The sequence below is a fragment of the Physeter macrocephalus genome, chromosome 6 (genome assembly GCF_002837175.3).
Source record: "Physeter macrocephalus isolate SW-GA chromosome 6, ASM283717v5, whole genome shotgun sequence".
NCBI lineage: Eukaryota > Metazoa > Chordata > Mammalia > Artiodactyla > Physeteridae > Physeter > Physeter macrocephalus.
Window position 1 is genome coordinate 42726813 of NC_041219.1, and position 19495 is coordinate 42746307.

The following is a 19495-nucleotide window of genomic DNA, read 5'->3' on the forward strand; positions in this document are numbered from 1 at the left end:
AGGCCACAGCAGAGGGAGGCCCGCATACCACAAAAAAAAAAAAAAAACTGAGAAGAAATCACCAATAAGATAAGAAGAAAACCAGGAGAGTGTGATGTCCTGGAGGTCAAGTACCCAAGAAAGCGCATCACAGAGGAGGGAATGATCAGCCACATCATTATGTTCTACAGGCAGGTCAGGTAACATGAGGACTGAGACCCAACCACTAGACTTAGCAGCATGGAGGCTACTGGTAATATCGACAAGAGCCATTTCAGTGGCAATAAAAACCTAACTGAGCGAGTTTAAGAGGAAATGAGTGGAGAAGAACTGGTTTGAGCAAAGAGAGACAACTCTACTGAGTTTTGCTCTAAGGGAAAAGGAAAGTAGCTGACAGAAAAGTGAGGTTAAGAGTATTATTTTCAAGTGGATGAAAGAACAGCTTAATGGTATGTTAGAGGAACTAATCTAGTAAACACAGAAAACCTGATGATCCCAGAGAGAGGAGAGAGAATTGCTGGGTCCAGGTCCTACACAGGCTAGCAGAGATGGGACCTAGTACACAACTGAGGGGTTGGCGTTATAAGGAAGGCAACTGCTTAGTGTACAGTAATGGGAGAGAGGGAAAGTTCACTGACACTGATGGTACAAGGTGGGTAAAGTGTGGTGGTGGGAAATCTCCTGATTGCTTCAGCTTTCTCACAAATACTCTAGTAACTAGAAGATCTGCAAACAAAAGCCAAAAGAAGGGATGATTTAGCAATGGATATGCATTCTGCAGAGAATGGCCTAAAATGGCATAGTATCAGGGCACCCTTCTCACCTGCCCTCTTTTGCTTTCTGTTACTCTGAAATCTCTTGTAATCTCTAAATGGCATAACTTCTCCAAAGGCGGGTTGGGAGGACAGGGGACACACAAAGGAGTCACTGGTCCATAGTGATTCTGAAATCTCACTGGGCCAACGAATGTTGGGAGTTCCTTGATTAGGTCTCAAGGCTGTGGTAGGAATTCTCTGTGCATCTTGCCTTCGAATCATCCTTCTTTTTTCACGAAAGGTAGCACGTGTCAGTAGCTGAGTAATTTTCTCAGCCTGCTTCCTGCCAGAACAATTTTGGGGGTTCAACAGCTTCTTTTCATTTTGAACTGTCTCTTCTCCTTTTCCGCTGTAGCTGCAGTGGGCCTCCTGTGAATCTCACTGAGATTCACTGCATTAGACAAAAGCTATACCCACAAATATCTTCAAGATAAGCCCTTCCCTACCGTCTCTCATGCTAAAACAGTTATAAGTCCTATTCCTTGATTGAAAGGTCCTCTGTGTGACTCTTAAGGTTTTTCTTAGGTTTTAACAAAAGGTTTTACAGCCACACCCTCAGCTTCATCTTTAGACCCCATTCTCCTGGCAGTGCCCTTGAACTGACCTTTTTTGTTTAACAGTCCTTTCCTCAATTTTATTTCTCTCTTCTCATACTTTAAGCAGTAAGAAGAAAGCAGGGGGCACCTTCAATGTTTTGCTTGGAAATTTACTTAGGGACATCTGCCAGTTCATTAGGCACCTTTTCTGCTTTTCACGCAACTACAAACAATAGTGATGCTAAAATTTCAGCCACTATATAACAAGGATCCCCCTTTCCTCCAGTTTCCTTTCCTCTGAGCCTTAATGGCGATCTCCTCAAAGTCCCAAATTTTAGAAACAACATGCCAAGGTACTCTAATTTTTCACTAACACTCTTCCAAAGTCCCTCCTGCATTTTAGATTTCTGCTGTAGAACCACCTCACTTTGGGTACCAAAATCTATAGTTGTCTATTTCTATATAACAAATCATCCTCAGGGGACTTCCCTGGTGGCGCAGTGGTTAAGAATCCGCCTGCCAACGCAGGAGACATGGGTTTGATCCCTGGTCCGGGAAGATCCCACATGCCGCGGAGCAACTAAGTCAGTGCGCCACAACTACTGAGCCTGCGCTTTAGAGCCCACGAGCCACAACTACTGAGCCCGCGTGCCACGACTACTGAAGCCTGCGCGCCTAAAGCCTGTGCTGCGCAACAAGAGAAGACACCACAATGAGAAGCCCGTGCACAGCAACGAACAGTAGCCCCCGCTCGCCGCAACTAGAGAAAGCCTGCACGCAGCAATGAAGACCCAACGCAGCCAAAAATAAAAATAAATAAATTTATAAATAAATTTATTTAAAAAAATCATCCTCAAACAACAGCTTAAAACATCACTTATTATCTCACAGTTTACGTGGCTCAGGAAGCCAGGCGAGGCTGAGCTGGGTGCCTCTGGTTCAGGGTCTCTCACAAGGCTGCCATCAAGGTGTTGGCTAGGGCTGTAGTAATTTCAAGGCTGGACTGGCAAGGATCCACTGCCAAGCTCACTCACCTTGCTGTGGGCCCTAAACATCATCTCTCTGTCATGTGGGACTCGCCATAGCGCTACTCACAACATGGCAGTTTGCTTCTCACCACGTAAGCACTTGGGAGAGAGCTGGAGAGGGCAAGCACCCAGGATGACAGCCACAGTCTCCTCATCACCAAATCTTGGCAGTGACATCCCATCACATTTGCCACATTCTATTAGTTCGAAGTAAGTCACTAGCTTCAGCTTATACTCAAAGGCAAGAGACTGCACAAGAGCGTGAATACCAAGAGGCAGGAATCACTGGAGACCACCTTAGAGGCTGCCTATCACAGACTAGATGGAAAGCATTACAGCAGGCCGGTTAAGAGTACTGACTCTCGGGCTTCCCTGGTGGCACAGTGGTTAAGAATCCGCCTGCCAATGCAGGGGACATGGGTTCAAGCCCTGGTCCGGGTAGATCCCACATGCCGCGGAGCAACTAAGCCCGTGTGCCACAACTACTGAGCCTGCGCTCTAGAGCCCGTGAGCCGCAACTGCTGAGCCCGCGTGCCACAGCTACTGAAGCCCACGCGCCTAGAACCTGTGCTCCGCAACAGGAGAAGACACCACAATGAGAAGCCCGTGCACCTCAACAAAGAGTAGCCCCCACTCGCCACAACTAGAGAAAGCCCGCGTGCAGCAACGAAGACCCAACGCAGCCAAAACTAAATAGATAAATAAATTTATTTAAAAAAAAAAAAAAAAGAGTACTGACTCGGAAGCAAAACTACTGGGTTTAACTCTTGCTTCTGTATCACAATATGAAAAACGAATCATAAAATAAGACAATAGTTGTGAAAGGACCTGACCTCATACACAGGAGGCACTTGGGAATTCCTGTCTCCTTTTCTCTTCCAATCCTAATTGTCTTTAACCATCTTGAGAATTTCCCTGGCATAAGATGTAATCTGTAAGCACCTACTACCAGAGCAGCATGGTATTGAACAACATGAAAAAATATAATTTTGACTTTCAATGAGTCCAAGAAACGTATTTTTAATAAACTTAATAAAATCAAGCAAAAGTATAAAAAGAAAGATCCGGAATCAATGAAGCAGAGCAGAGGGGAATATACACACAACAGCAACTGTCTCCCCCACCCCACCCCAATCCTGGCATCTGCTCTTAAATTGTAATGCCAATCTTGGCCAAAAAAAATACCCTATCACTTTTTATCTAATTAGCAACTAAAAGTACAATAATGAGAATAAATAAATCATTAAGAATGATTTAGATGCTTTTATTTAGATGTCAGTTTATCTGAGGAATACGGCATTCAACAATAACACTGGGGAGTAAAATCATCCCCGTTTTACAGATGAGACACAAGAGCATAAAGATGATGGGACTTGTTTTAATGACACAGCAGGTTAACAACCGAGCAAGAACAGAACTGCAACCAGCATATGATGTAATACACATGAAGCTATAATCAGTTCTTTTTGATTTTCATCGATATGACGATCTGGCTACAACGGCCAGTGATTAAACGTTCATCTCACACTCAGGAAAAATAACTGACAGTTATTTTAAAGAATGAAAGGCAGGCTTTGATTATTTAACCTCTAAATTAATGGTCTAAATTCAAATAAGCAAATAAAACACCATGTGAGTTAATAACACAAATAAGGTAGCACAGAACCTACAGATACGAATTAAGTGGAATCAAAACCCAGTATTTTAGGCTACACAGATTGTTCATTATACTAAGAATATCTAATTAACCTTTTAACTATTATTCGTGGAGTGTGTTCTATGCTGGCCTTATATGACAGGTACTACGTGTTACCTCATTTAATAATAGCGAAGGATGCTGGAAAAGCGTTTGTGCGGAGGAGCAGCGAGCTCGCTTTCAGAGGAGGAACAAGAACGCTGTGCTTTAACCTGCTCACGAGTTTTTAAAGCAGCACATATTTCCAGAACCAAGATGGGAAAAAGGAAGCTAGCGAAGGAAGACTACAACTCCTAAAATATACTTGATTCATTGCCAAAAGAAATGAAAGAAAATGTGTTTTGGGAGTTACAGGCTTCACTTCCCTATCCCCCCCATCCCCAAGCCAGTATGTGTGCTTTAACCACATGGATTTTCTACCCCTTCAAGTATACAATTAAAATCTTAAAAAATGAATGTTTGCTTAAATGGTTCCAACTTTATTCCCTAATTTATAAATTTTACAACAACAAAATTCCATATTCTGGTTTGAAAAATGACAAAAGATACTTGTTTAAGAGTAACTGCCACATTAAAACGAACACTATTAAAACATACATATTAAGACGGGCAACTTTCTTATACAACTGGAAGAGCTTACCTCTCAGCATTCATGTATCCGGCCGTCATCTCTACCTAAAAATGTTATTCTCACTTTCAAACCCTGATCCCGAGGCCTTCTGCCTCATACCTGTACAACCCGATAGTTGTTACCCAACAACTACCCACTAGTAATTGATCTCCCTGCTTCTAGTCCCTCCCCAAACTATTCTAACCACAGAACCTAAAAGCGAAGCACTATTTTGAGAAGGCTAAATATTGCTGTACTGAAAAATTTAAGAATTTCTCATTTTCTGTAGAATAGTGATCCAGTATTCAAGATCCTCCAGGTTATCCATCAAACCATTTCTTTCTGCCATTCCTGTCTCTTCCAGTAATACTGGTCCCTTCACTATCCTCCAAACTTTCTTTCCTCCCTTCTTTTCGCTACACAAATGTCCAATCAGTGCCTACTCTATGACAGGCACCTTTCTAGGCGCATAGAATACGCCAGTGCCTTCACGGAGTTTACATTCTGGCTGAAGGAGAAAGGCAATAAACAAACATACACAGCAAGTCAGATGGTGGTAGGTGCTAAGGAGAGAAATAAAGATGGGGAAGAGGAATGGGAAATGTTGAATAAAGGGGTAGGGAATTACTGTTTATACAGGGTGCTCCCGATAATGTGACAATTGAGTAGAGATTTCACAGAAACAAGGAAGTCAAGCAGATATCTGCAGAAAGAGCAAGGAGGTGAGCAAAAGCTAAAGCCCTGAGGCAAGGGTGTGTTTGAAATGTTCAAAGAATGGGCAGGAGTATAGAAGAACAGGAGGTCAAAGACAGCCAGGGGAGCAAGTCATTTAGGGCCTTACAGGCCAGTGCAGGGCCTTTGGCTTTTATGCTGAGTGAGATATGAAGCCACTGGAGAGTTTTGGCCAGAGGAGCAATGTAATGTGACATTTGAAAGGATCACTCTGGCTGCTGTGTTGAGAACAGACTTCATAGAAGGGGCTGGAGAAGAAGAGAAGCAGGGAGGCTAGTTAGAAAATTATTGTAATAATACAGGCAAGCGATAGCGGTGGCGTGGCCAGGATGAAAGCAATGGGACTCAGGAGCAGTTGTTAAGGTTTCCTGGTCATTCTTGACACCGTATCTCTGCATCTGTCAGTTCTCCATCTGACCTGTATCTATTTAGTTCTCCCAGAATCTAGCTTAAATTACATCTCCTTCAAAGAAACCTTTCCCAACCAATCTCTCATCCTCAGTGATTACCCATTTTTCCCAGCTCCTGTCGACAACTGCCCATACCACCTACCGACTGGCATGTCGTCTTTGCTATAATGTACGGTTATTTATCTATTTAACTTCTATGTCCCCATTTTGCCCCATCATCCTTGAGAAAGAAAATACTTTATAACCTTGGTATCCTCATCTTGCTGCATAAAACAGATATTCAATAAATGTTCACTAATAATCAAACGGCATCACCTAGAAATTACTATCCCTCAAAAGAAATGATCATATACTCACTTTCTCCTTTAACTGCCAAAATCAAAGAGAGGCCTGACACAGCGCTGCTGTCACCCAGGCCACATATCATCTGGGGCTACAGTCTGCAAGAGCTGCTTACTTAGCCACAACTAGTCTCTCTGGACCAGTGGTTTTCAAAGGGTAGTCTCTGGCCCAGCAGCATCAGCGTCCCCTGGGAATGTATGAGAAATGTAAACTCCCAGGTGCGCTCAGATCTAAGGAATCTAAGGCTCCGGAGGTGGGGCCCCAGCAATCTGTGCATTCTGATGCACCATAACGTTGGAGAATTATTGCTCTGGCTTACAGGTTTAAGTAATTATCCTGTTTTTACAAGAGATTTCTGGAACGATTCCATCCTGGCTCACATCCTCATTCACCTCAACCATCATCAGAAGTCCAAGGCTTCTGGATGGCTCACCCGTACAGCTCTGCACAGCCGCTCTTCTGGTCCCATCTCTGGCTCTCCCTCGCCCTCCTAAGCCCTCGCGGTCATGAGTTACCCTCAGTAACCTCTTCTGTATACTCACTCTCTTCTCTGCGATGTTCCCTTCACCTTTTGGCCCTAAAGGAAACCTAACCGCTCCCGAGAACACTGCTGCTTCTTCAATAGGAGCTTTCCTCCTTCCATTACATACCTCAGGCAGTGGCAAGCATCCTCCCTACTGGGCACTACCATCTCATGCTGAAGCTCACAGGTATCCTCCTCACTTTCCGAGACTACTTCTACCCTCCGTCCAAACTGCAGATCCTTTGAAACAGGTGTCGTCTGCCTACCTCCTCAAGTCTTAGCACAGGGCTCCCTGTCTTCATCTCCTTTATTAGTTTTGTCATTCTTGACGATCTCAACATCCACGCAGATGATTCATTAACTACTCTGGCCTCGTAGTTGCTGGTACTGTTCTAATGTGTTTAAGCGCCAACTATATTTTTTCACAACTTCACTGAAGCCACTGACCTAGCACTGTATCCCAGCACCGTCATCACCAATAACCACACCGTCTCCAAAATCTCAAGCGTCTCAAGCATTCTCCTCTTAACACCATCAGGCTTGCCTGCTCTAGGAGTCTTCCCACGCCTAGCATTTCTCCAGCCTCCTTCAGATCTCTAATCTACAGGTCGATCCTATTGCTTTTTGACCACCCTACTCCTCTCCTCCTCGTGTTCTTAATTCCCTCCTAAGCCAGTTTAGGTTCTAGGGTCCAACACTATACGTAATCCTTTTCAAAAAGTCTTAGTTCCTTTGCCCCCTTTTCCCTTAGTCTAACTCACCTAGTAAAATCTCAATTCCTGGTTAAATCCAACTCTTGCACCTAAACAACAGAAGATTGCTGGATAAAAATCACACAACTGACTTACCACCACTCACTCAAGTTTATGACCACAGATTTTAAGCGTCCTAACACCTCTCTAGTAAGTTCACTTCCCATTTTTTTGAGATGACTACTATTTCACACCTTGTCCTCTCTCCTCAAATCTGCGACACTTCTTCTCCACTCCCTGCACTAACACTTTCAGCTACGGTCATCTTACATGTTATAAAGAAAGCAGACACGCGCAGAGAACTCCCTCTTCTGCCTGAAACCAACGCCACCAGCCTATCTGGCTCTAAACCCACACACTCCGCCCTCCTTCCTATTAAAAAGAAAAAAAACTGCTTCTGGCCAATCCCTCTCTGTATGCTGGATATAGCAGACTTTGCTCCTGCAATTAGCCTCTTTCTTTTCAGCACCCTCAATGCTTCTCCTACTGGATCTTTTCTAGTGACAAAAGACATGTCTTGATATCCCCTATCTTTTAAAAATTGTCTCTTGAATACACATGCCCATCTAGTAACTGCCCCAATTCTTTGCTCCACCCCACAACTACACAATATTTCACTGTCTCAACATCTTCACCTACCAATTAACAACTCAACCCTTTCCAATTGGCTTTTTTATCCCCATCATTCCACCTCAAACAGCTCTTACTGAGTTCACCAATGACTAACATCCTACCAAGGCCAATGACCAATTATTTGGTTTTAAGTAACCCAAACCCAACAACTTCTTCCCCAGAGTCTGTGATATCACATACTTGCCTTGTTTCCCTCCTACCTTACCCAATTCCAGTATCCTTTAGACCTCCAGTGAGATGCCTCAGGGCTTCTACCTCAGCCTTAATCTCCAGTTACATTTTCTCCCAAGGCTTTAAATATGCACTGATGAATCTCGACCTTATACCTTCAACTCACATCTCTCTTCTGGGCTCCAGGCTCATATCAAATTGCCACTGAACTTCTCCACTTGGATATCTACTAGACGTTTCAGACTAGACAAGTCCAAACCATATTGTTTTTTCCTGTGTACTCTCTGTTCTGTTGCAAGGAAATGCCCCCTCCATCCTAATTCCTCAAACCAAAAGCTGAATAACCCAGATTTCTCTTTCATCTCACCACACACACAAGCCATCTTTAATCTTATCACATTGCCTTCCAGAGTCTAAGCCATCACCTCTTGCTTCTTGACCTCTGCTATCACTTTTCGTAAAGCAAGTCAACTCTCCTGCTGAAAATCTCCCAATACCTTCCCATTTTTAACCAGAACAAAATTCAGATCTCTACCACGGGACATGATCTGACCCTCACCTACCTCTCCAGTCTTATCTTCCCACGTTCTTTTTGTTCTCTACACTCCAACCACACCCCGCCGCCCCCCCCCGCGCCCCCCGCCCCCCTCCCCCCGCCGCTTTCTGTCCTTTGAATGCCCCAAACTCACTCCTATCTGAGGACTCTGTATTTGCTACTCCTTCTGCTTATAATGCTTTCCTCCCGTAGTTTGACAAGGCGGTGTTTCTTATCATTTAGGCCTTTTCCACCCTAGCTAAAGCATTCACGGTCATATTACCTTTTCTCTATAGCACTTATTAGTTTCTGAATTTATTTTGTTTGCTTACATGTTTACAACTTTCTTTTTCCAGTTACAGGATACAAACTCTATGGAAAAGAACTGTGTCTTGTTCATGCTCTTTCCCCACCTCTTAGAAAGTGACCAGCACACAGTCATCATCAATAAATGTGTTAACTGCTTGAGTCTCATTAATATAATCATTTATTTAGCCCCTTACAGTTTCCTGAGCTTTAAAAATATGCACGAGGGACTTCACTGGTGGTGCAGTGGTTAAGAATCCGCCTGCCAATGCAGGGGTCACAGGTTTGAGTACTGGTCCGGGGAGATCCCATATGCTGCGGAGCAACTAAGCCCGTGTGCCACAACTACTGAGCCTGCGCCCTAGAGCCCGTGAGCCACAACTACTGAGCTTGCGTTCCACAACTACTGAAGCCCACGCGCCTAGAGCCTGTGCTCCGCAACAGGAGAAGCCACCGCAACGAGAAGCCCACACACCACAATGAAGAGTAGCCCCCACTCACCACAACTAGAGAAAGCCCACGTGCAGCAACGAAGACCCAACACAGCCAAAAATAAATAAATAAAATTTTTAAAAATAAATACATTTATAAAAATATGCATCAAACCAATTTCACTCAAAGTATAAATATAAATTCTGCAATAATAAGAGAAGCCTCTTGTTATCTTTCTATATACAAATCTGATCACACCTGATCCTGCTTAAAATCCATCAACAGCTCCTTGTTGGAATAAACAAACATCTTTATTCAGATAATCTAGGCTCTAAAATTTTTAATTTTCATCCATCACTATTCCACTCACCCCACACATACAAGCTACATGGAATTATATATGGTTCACAACATATATACTATCTCACCAATCTATCCCTTTTTGGGAAAGCAATGACCCTTTCCATGCCTCACCCACTCAGCCTGTCTATCTCCTCCTCTGTAAAGACTCCTTTGAACTTCTAGATGCTGTAAGCTCTTCTGTCCTCTATCTGCTTTGCCTCCTGTTAAATAGGAGAGTTCTCCCTACTCCAAAAGCTAACCCCATCTTCTCAAAGCATAAGAGCAATCCTTTCTCTTCTCTCAAATACTCCACCTCTCCTTCTCAAATCAATTTGTTCGGCTAGCTTTTAAACATGATCAAGCCTCTTTTATTTAAAATAAAACAAATAAACCTTTCTCTGCCGCACATACTCTTCTAGCTACCCTCTACATCCCTTCAGAGTCAGTCAAACTTTTCCAATAACTGTCTACACTCACTATTTCTATCCCCATTTCCTTCTCCCAAACTCCCCTCCGCCCCCAAACTCCTGAGCTGACTCCATTCTCAGGATTCTGCCTTCATTAGTCCATCAAAACAACCCTTGCAAAGGTCATCAACGACCTCCACGTTGCTAAACCCATGGACGTATTTCAGTTCTCTCTTCCTGCCACTCTTTTATCTTAGTTTCCTAATATCCTGGTTTTCCTTCTGAAGAACAAGCTCTCTGGAATCTTGTTCCCTGCCTTCTTTGCAGGTTCATCTCCTCTACGAGGCAGGCATCAACTTCTCTCCTTGCTCTACATTTTCTCCCTAGGCCAGTCTCATCTCAAGCCACTGACTTTCAACATCATCAAACGTGCCCACAGCTTCAATTACTATTGCATGCAGGTTTCTCACAAATTTATAGTTTAATCCTCTATGTTTCCTTGTATTTCCAGACCTAGGCAGTCAACTATCTAAGCGGTATTTCCCCTTGAACATCTCAAAGTCACCTAAAAGTACTAAATCCACAATCAAACTCATGATACCCTTCCTCTTCCCGCCTACAAAAACGCTTGGACCTCTTCCAAATCATAACCCCATGCTGCCGACTGTCCCTTCGGCATCTCTCGCAGGCAGTTCTGCTTCCTCCAGCACATGCTATCACTACCATTCTCCATCCCTTGCACTATTACTCAGCCACCACCTAACTTCTCTCTGTACTCTTACTCCTCTCTAATCTGTGTAGCTATCTTTTTTTAAAAACAAATCTAATTATAAACTCCACTTCAGCTTACTCCCAATCCTACTTAAAGTCTTTTAATGGCTTTTCACTGCCAAGTATCTATTCACAGTATCTGGCCGCCAATGTTAGCTGAACTGAACTATGTCTACACTTTGTGATAACTCAATTTACTATTAAGTCTAGTTCTCTAAATGCGTAAACCAATTAGGATGACAAAATAGGGATTAAAAAGTGAGCATTTAAAAATTAGCCTGACTACAACCTGAATAACAATAACAACCTTAATAGCCACTGTTATTATTATCATTATGTTACATCTGCTTAGCACAAAACAGCTTCCAAAAATAGATTATTTTGATACTCTGTTAGGTATTAGTAGTCCATTTTAAAGATTAAAAAACCAATGCTGGAAAGGTTATATGCTGACAAACGGCACCACTGAGACCAAACACTGCTGTCTCTTGACTCACAGTCCATGATTTCCATGTTCTGTGATAAAGCCATCACTTACTGACTACTTCGTTTCTAAAATGGCTGACACACATTTTTCTAAGATTACTCCATTAATGCTCTCAAGAACTATCACATCCTTTTCACAACTTGGAAAATCAAGGTACATACAATTAAGTAATGTGTCTCAAGTAATTAATGGATATGGAAACAGAATTCAGGTTACCTTATTTTCATTTCTCTATTCCAGCCTGTATCAGGCTGAATGGTAGCAGTGATAAACCAGACACTACTGAACAAATAAAAGAAGATGTGAAGTGTGATGTAGAAAGCTCTGAGGCCAGACAGACCAGGGTTCAAATGCTACCTCTGCCCATTCTAAATTGTGTGACTTCAGCAAGTTCCTGAAGGTTCTACTTTCTCCTCTGTAAAATGAAGATAACAGCAAATTCCCACATGTGTTGAGGACTGAAGTATATGTCTAACATATATGTTATCACTCAATAAACAATTTAAAATAAACAAAATAAAAATATCAGCTTCTCCCAAAAGAAGATAATGTAAAAAAATAAATAAATATTATACTCCAATAAAGATGTTAAAAAATAATAGGAAATAAATAAATAAGAGCCATAGAGTTTTAAAAAAATATGCAATTGAGTTTCCAGCCCTGCCATTTACTAATTATCATGTACTCTTTCTTGGTCTCTTTCCTAACTTGTACAATACAGATAATGATTCCGGGCCCTTAGCACTGCTGTGAGGATGAAATAAGATGCCATATAAAAGCACTTTCTTAACTGGATAGCATCATGCAAAAATCATTATTATCTGTGTACATACACTGACTACCACTGTGTTATAAATTCTTTAAGGGCATGAGGATCTTTAATCATCTTTGTATTTGTAACAGCTAGTGGCATAGACCTCTGCCCACTATAAGCATTCATTAAATGTTGGCTGAACTGATTTACTGAGAAGACAGGCCTGAAATATGACAAAACCACAGTTCAAAGTGAAATACAGAAGTTCATCCATATAGAATATGAGTAAGAAAGAGCCTGAGACCAGTCTAGCTAAGATCAACTCAGACGGGGAGAACACATCTTGACTTCTGGGAATTTAAATAAGTGGTCTATAATTTGGTTTCCTGGACATAAATTGTATAATTATCAAACAAGTAAGTTCCCTCAGTACAGGAATCGTATGTCTCCCTCCGTCTTCCTTGCCTCTGCCCCCCACTCTCTCTCTCCGCCGCCCTCCCTGTTTTGGACAATGAAGAGAAAATGGGGAGAATAAATGGCATAGCAAATGCTTAGTAGTACTGCACCCCTCCAAAAAAAAAAGTTTAGAAAAAATAATGGGGACGTTCTCCACCAGGAGGCAACTTTAACGAGCGTTCTCTAGTCGCAAGTACTTAAAATACTGATTAACGGGAGACATTTCACGTAAAACTAGTTTGTATTTATCAAAGTTCTCCCTGCATGAATTCAAAGGCATCCTTCACATGCTAGAGAAAATGCTCTGGGGTAGTGAGTGGTCTGCTGAACGCTCAAACCAAAAACCTGGCTCGCACTGGCTATTTACTGAGCATCTACTATGTGCCATACATCATGTTAAGCACGTTTCATAGATTATCTCAAATGTTTACAACAATCCTGGGTAACAGGCATTATTTTCCCTATGTGATGAATGAAGAAACTGAGGTTCAGAGAGGTTAAGTGACTTGTTCATGGCCAAACAATTGGAAGTGAGAGGTGGGATTTAGACCTAGTAAAGTCTCTAAAACCCATATTCTTTGCACCGTATCATGCTGCCCCCAATGCTAGCAATTTCACTATAAAGGAGGGTGACTCAACAGGGAAGTGGGGAGGAGATCTGACAAAAAAGGCATGTATACAGCACAAGACGCCATTCTACACAGCACAAGACGGCATTCTATCTCAGAGTTCTAGACACACAGAAGCAAATTAATGAGCCGTGTCCAACTACACAACCCAGATGCCTGGATGAGCTGTAACTTCTACTTTTCAGCTCTGCAGGTTCTAAGAATGTCCACACTGATGAGAGGTATTGACAACTAAATACAGTTCAACAGTTTTTCTAGAATGCTTAGAACAGTACCTTTAAGTCACTGCTGGTACCAAACCAAGCAGGCAATGGAGGTGATATATGCTTCACAGTTCTCTCATGCTTTCCAGACACTAACCTTTCCTGCACGACTGGGTGTCTTCCTGGTACACAGAGTGCTACACAAAATTCACTTCCCAGAACTTCAGAATTAGAATAGATATCTTACAGATGTGGAAACTGCGGTCAGAAGACTCAAATGATTGTCCAGTGTCACCTGGCTGGGTACTGGCCTCGATAAAATTCTGACCTCCTATTCCTCGTCCAGTAAGTTTTCTCCACAGTAGCCCCTCAGTGCCTCCCACTTAATGCTTGATGACCTCGGTTTCCTTCTCTAAGGAAATGACCTCGATGTCATGCAGCTATGGCTCCTTCTGGACATTTTCACTGAATCCAGCAAATGTTTGAGGCACTGGGCCAGATGATGCAGATCATGAAGAGACAGAGCTGACACGTTTTTTTCCCTCTACACAGCGCTACCCCATCGTTCAGGTGTCATGGCACACATAGAAAATGGTAGTATTTTTATGGCACAAAGTGGCAAACTAGAGTACACATGGACCAAGTGACCTGGGGGATCCTGGGCCCCTCCTGGCTGCTCCCAGGGTTGAGGGGAACAGTTACCTTGGCGTACATGTGTCTCAACCCAGCATGTGGTACTCTGGCTGGAAAGCTCTGTTCTGGGGCTAACAAGCCAAGGAGATTGAGACAAATTTACAAATAACTGTAATATAAGCACAAAGGAAATAACTGAGGAGACTGTCACTGTCTGCTCTCATCAAACATAAATGAGTGGAAATGAGACTAATTCAACTTGCTTCCTTTTATAATTTCTTTTCCAAACAAATCAAAAGACAGAATAACCCATCCTCTGGTTAACAGGTAGTTCATCAGTCCCACCGATGAGGCTGCAAAGACCCTAGACACAGATGCCTCATTCAGAGATGAAAACTACTTAAAGGACATTAAGTGTGTCAGAAAAGTTCTTTGACTTCTTCCAAATACTACAAAAATAAATCAACAGAGGGGAGAAAATCAGATTTCAAGGTCATATTCAGATATGAAGGGGGAAGCAGGAAAAGCAGCCCCTACACACACACACAAGCTCCATTTCCATAAACCTAGTTAAAATTCTGCCATCTGATATTTATAAATCTAGTCTGCCTGAGCCAAGTAGGTTTCTGCGATTCCAGACATCTAGGCTGAAGGGCAAAGGGCAAAGTGAAACCTTCAAAAGCTGGCTAGTAGCCAAGGGCATCACATCTAGGAGGCTCCCTTAGCAACACACAACAACTGCCTTCTCAAGGGAAGACACTGCCATCTTTGCAAGGGACTATAGATGTTGTTTTCACAACTAACTGCAGGGGTTTTTTCCCCCTGTATTATTTTCCCTGTCATTCTCCCAAAAGTTACCACATTTCATAATTTAAAAGTCTCTCTAGTCCCAGTATGTTTCCCTCCATCCCAAATTACAACATCAGAGTTAACAATAAATTAAAATAATGTACGGTATTAAGTTCCTGGCAAATATAAGATGCTTTATGTTTGGTTATTAATTACTATTCTAGCTGCTACAGATGTGGTTCCTAACCATGGGAAAGTCACTATTTGTGACTTAATTACTTCCCTCATAAAATTTTAATAACAACAGCGACCTACTTCACAAGACTATTGTGAAGGACAACAAAAATTATTAGATAAAAACTTTCAAAGGCTAATTCCTAATTAAGAATCATACCACCTACTGGCTCTCAATATCTAAAGAGACGCTTTGCTATCAAGGTCAGTGTCCCCCAAACAAAACACAGCCAGGCCCTGACCTTCCAGGAAGACTGCAGCTCCTGGATGACCGGCTCACTTCCCCTGCCCCATGTGCCTTCTCCAAACCTCCCACGCCCGGGGGATGGCACTGCACTGGGAGCTCAGCCCTTTCGCCTAAGTCTAACGCCTAAGTCTAACAAGGTAAACAACATTCTTTAAAAAAAAAACAACAACAACAAAAACACAACCCAATGTCACAATCACGGCTAGGCTTTAAAACCCTCACACCTGTGAGGAGAAGGGGCTGTGGCAGCCCGTGCTCCGTGGGGAAGGCCATTTGTGCAGGAGCAGAATCTCGCAGCTTTCCACTCCTTATATGTGCAAGTGCAAGCCCTCACCCGCAGCCCTCTGTACTCACCCAGAGGTACATCATGTCAGACCCGGCTGCTCAAACTCAGCGGCCAGTTGATCCTGGACTGCAAAAAGGCCCTTCAGTGGACTGTAGGAAAGGAGGTGCCAGAATGGGGGGCTGAAGTTTGGGGTGGGGAGAACCCCCCCCCAAATCACTTGAGTTTAAAAATCTAAAACCGACCCGTCTCCTCCCCCCTCCTCCCTCCTCTCCAGCTGACTGTTCTGTTGTTCTCTCTCCTCCCTCTCACCCTCCCTCTCTCTCTCTGGGAGTTCCCAGCCCCGTGTGTCTGAACCCAAGTGTACAGCACACTCGCTCTGTATTTGCCTTCAGGGAATCTTTCTCTGTCATTTTACTTCTAGAAACACAATCATCACTCACAGAGATTATTGCAAAAGGCAGGGATGGGTGGGGTTAGTAATAAACCACCGGCACAAGCTTCTAGTAGCTAGACATCAACTAGTGTAAGACTGGTTCTTTAAATATGAATGAAGCAATCAAAAAAACTCTGCCCTCCAAGATCAAGGGGAGTGAGCCAAGACTCCCCTCTGCCCCAGTTCTTCTGGAGCCCCTTGCAGAAGCCAAGCGTGAACAGAGAACCTGCTTGGCGCCTACATTCCCTCCCGGCCAAGTCAGCCTTATGCCACTATTCTATAATAATTCACTAACATTCTACCAATCATAATTCTGAATCTTAGAAGATTTTAAAACATAGGATATAAGCTTGAATAGGTTTTCATCTTTTGTATTACTCCCACCCTAGTTCAAATCAATAGAGCCTCCCCTCTAAAGAGAGGAAAAAACAAGGGGTTTAGAATCAAGTGGATTTTGAGCCCTACCACGTTGTAGATTCTTTACTAGGCATGGGTATGGGGCAGTGTACGAAGGCTGGGTTTGAAATCTGGGTCTATAATTACTATCACCGTGGCCTGGGGAAAGTTATTTAATCTGTCTAGGTCTCTGTTTCCTCAAGCAAAAACTGGGTATAACACTCCTTTCGGAGTTGCTGCAGTTAGATCGAATGATATCACTATGTAAACTATCTGCCATGTCCCTGGCGACCATGATTTCTAATTTAGTTCAGTTCAAACATTTACTAAGTTCCTCCTATATGCCAGGCATATTTTAGTCCATTATGTTCAATGGTGAACAAGAATTATCTAATCATCTGTCCTAAGTGGTTTTTATTCAGAAAATAACTGACTTCTCCTCCATATGCCAATGCCCATGCTCTTTCCTTACTTCCCTACTCATTTTTCCATGTTCAAATCCAAAACCCACCCCAGCTGTAAGTGATCGCTCCTCCTCTGTAAGCCTGGTGTTTGTAACGTGGCATTCACCACTCCTGCCAGTTACTGTTACAGGTACTTACCTGTACCTACCAATCTTACCCCATTTATTCACATTTTTTCAGGGCAAGGTTCATCTCTTTTGAGCCATGGAGTCTTTTGCACAGTACCTAGCACACAGTAGGTGCACAATACGTTCCCAGAGGATTGTGTGTTTTGAGGAATATTTTATTCCTTTAACTTGTTAAAGGAAAAACAAAATAAAAACAAAAACAAGAGGCCTTCCACCTTCCAGCTGCCTCAGGGTTCTGTTCCCCTCAGACATGTTGAAACAGCTCTCTCCTGCTCATAAAATATCCAAGTTAGGTCTTCGAGTCTCACATTCAAGGCAGGCCCGGCGCAGGTACGAGGTACCTTCCCTCTCCGAACCTGACACTTCGGGCTGTAGAGAGAGCTCTGTCTCCTGCTACGGTGGGGAGTCTTTTTCTCTCAGAGTAGAAGCGAAGTCATGTTTCCTTTTCTTCCGCACTAAACGCGTGCCTTCAGCAAGAGAGCTCAGACCTCTTCCCTCCTCCCGCCTCAAACTCCCACAGGTTTACACTGCGGAGAGGTGGGGCAAGTATTCTTCTCAGCCTCACCCAAACCTTTTATTTTTCTTTATGCAGAACTTCTTTGCTTCCTCTGAAGTCAGGATTACCTCAGTTCCAGTACAAAAGAGGAGTAAGAACTTCCGTGTCTAAAATGGAGACAGCCTTTTTTCTAAAATGGGAAAACAAATCTCGGCTTTCTATAAACTGTTACTTAGCGTCTGTTATATAAGCAATTTTTACATGTAACTTTCCCCTCTAGTCTCATAGCCCATGCCCTAAATCTTAAGTCACCAGGCTTTCCTATACTCCATTCTAAACAACTGTATCAAAATCACACTGTGAAGAGATTATAGTCCTTTGGAACTCTTTGAAGACACAAAATTGTATGGTGCCGTGGGCCCGGGTTTGATCCCTGGTCGGGGAGCTAAGATCCCACAAGCTGTGTGGCATGGCCAAGGAAGTGGGGGAGAGGAAGGAGACACAAAATTGTTAATACTCATTCATTCTTTTTTTTTTTTTTTTTTTTTTTTTGCGGTACGCGGGCCTCTCACTGTTGTGGCCTCTCCTGTGGCGGAGCACAGGCTCCGGGATCTTCCCAGACAGGGGCACGAACCCGTGTCCCCTGCATCGGCAGGCGGACTCTCAACCACTGCCGCCACAGGGAAGCCCCATTCTTAACTAAGTACCAAAAAAAAAACAAAAAAAAAAAACAACGCAATAAAATTTCATATATTGTCACTTTATGGTGTTATCTTTTAATCAAATTTAGGATGGGATAATGATACCGCCGTTCTCCTGGAGCAAAGCAGGAGAAAAGTACATACAGAAACGAGATACTTGAAATGAAATTTAAGAAGTTTAAATATGTCACAAAAACTCTGAAAACTACCTCCAAAACTCCCATGAGTGGAATCTTTGTAAACTTCTTTGGAACCACAGGGAGTTCATAAATTTCTACTGTCAACGCATCTTTTCCTTTTCTGATCATAATCTTAAGAATCGGGTGAACACTCTGTTCTATATGTTTTCTTCACTTAAAAAACAAAAAACTTCAAAATCCCACAGGCAAGCTAAGTGGATCTTTTAAATTCATGCTCCTGCATGTCCACATTTCCCTAACCTTAAAAAAAAGAAAGGAAGAAAAAGAAACAAAGAGGTAGGAGAAAACAAAATTCTTTCAAATCAAGTCAAATAAGGAAGGCTCTGCTTTGTCGCTATGCAGGATCCAGATGAAGAGACACAAAGGTATAACAAATGCACTCGAGGAAGACCCTCTGAATAGGATCCCAGTCTTACACACAGGATTAGGACGCACACATGCTTCCTTCTATCGGGAGAACACTTTATCAGGCTGCTTAACAGTTCTCTGAAACTTATCAGCCTCTGTATTAGTTCAGAGGAGGGAACATGTGAATTGGGGCATCAGAGAAGAAACTCTTCTTGGGAGGGCCCACAGAAGAAGTCTCGCATGCTTGCTCCTGAGAAAGAAAAATCAGATTATCTGGGATAGCAATATGGGTGCTGCCAGTAATTCTAACCTGATAATGCATCCTGAATTCCTGCTTCTGAAAGCACTGGGTGTTGTAATGTGAAGAGTCTGGTGGGCAGAAAGGGTGTGAAGCCACATTTTTGATTCTCTGCCTCAAAGTCTAACAATTGAAGAGGCTGCATGTTTTATGCCAGTTTCTCTGTGGGTGTAAAAGGCTGGTGGGGAAACTTTGTACATCTGGGGAGCCAACACAGTTTTGCAAAAATATTCCTGAGAAATCAGGCACTGCAAATTTTTCAAAAGAAATGTGAAGCAACACTCTCTACATAA

The 19495-nt window shown here is 42.8% G+C and overlaps 1 protein-coding gene and 1 pseudogene across 8 annotated transcripts in view; one reads left to right on the top strand and one right to left on the bottom strand.

The window, feature by feature from the left end:
- LOC112065909 (ATP synthase membrane subunit K, mitochondrial-like) overlaps nucleotides 1-6917 on the top strand; it is a 7608-nt pseudogene extending 691 nt beyond the window's left edge.
- RBFOX2 (RNA binding fox-1 homolog 2) overlaps nucleotides 1-19495 on the bottom strand; it is a 205621-nt gene that overhangs the window by 135563 nt on the left and 50563 nt on the right. The gene's annotated exons all lie outside the window — the stretch shown is intronic.